Source organism: Corvus brachyrhynchos, unplaced genomic scaffold, assembly GCF_000691975.1.
Source record: "Corvus brachyrhynchos isolate BGI_N302 unplaced genomic scaffold, ASM69197v1 scaffold442, whole genome shotgun sequence".
NCBI classification, from domain to species: Eukaryota; Metazoa; Chordata; class Aves; order Passeriformes; family Corvidae; genus Corvus; species Corvus brachyrhynchos.
The window spans coordinates 113,925-114,768 of NW_008236443.1; the positions used below are offsets into that span (position 1 = coordinate 113,925).

Sequence of the window (844 nt, forward strand, 5' to 3'; positions counted from 1 at the left end):
GGACGGCCGGAGGGACAGAGGGACGGCCGGAGAGCCCGGACAGTCCCGAGAGTCCGAGCCGGAGCCTGGGAGCGGCCGAGGGAGGAGGAGGAGGAGGAGGAGGAGGGGAGCAGGTGGGGATCGATTGATCACCGGGGATCTGGGGTATTGCTGGGACAGGGGGAGAGAGGGTTGATTGATTGATTGATTGATTGATTGATTTACTTGAGGGAGCTGAGAGCAAGAAATAATCAATGATTGACTGATCAATAGAGTGAGAGTGACAGGGTGATAGGTGGATTGATCAATAGATAATAGATCAATATATTGGTAGATCAGAGAGGCTGACAGATTGATAGACTGATCTATCAATAGACACCTCAATAGATCAATAGAGATTGATAGATTGGTAGGCAGATTGATCAATGAGACTGATAGATCAATTGACCGAGAGATGGGTGAATCCATCGATGTATTGATCTATTTGGCAGACCAATAAATTGATTGATTGATTGAGCAATCAATAGGTGATCAATAGAGGGTCTTTGATGCTGTTTTCAATGTATTCCATGGCCGGTCCGGGTCTCCCTCCGCTGTCCTTGGTCATCTCTTGGTCATTCCGTGGTCATCCCTCCACTGACCACTCAAATCACCCTCGACCTCTCCTGCGCCATCCCTCGGCCCATCCCTGGATCCCGCCCTCCCCCCTCTACTGACCCTGGTCCATCCCCTGACCACCCTTCGGCCATTCCTTGACCACCCCGCTCCGTCCCTCAGCCTTTCCTCCTCCTCTTCCCACCCGCAGCTGACCTGGGCCCCGTCCAGCTCCGGCCCCGCTCCGGCCATGTCCTTCGTGGAGCTGCTG

General features: G+C 53.4%; 1 protein-coding gene across 1 annotated transcript in view; it reads left to right on the forward strand.

The window, feature by feature from the left end:
• The window catches only part of LOC103624404 (solute carrier family 22 member 6-B), an 8,503-nt gene that overhangs the window by 7,191 nt on the left and 468 nt on the right, over positions 1-844 (forward strand). The gene's annotated exons all lie outside the window — the stretch shown is intronic.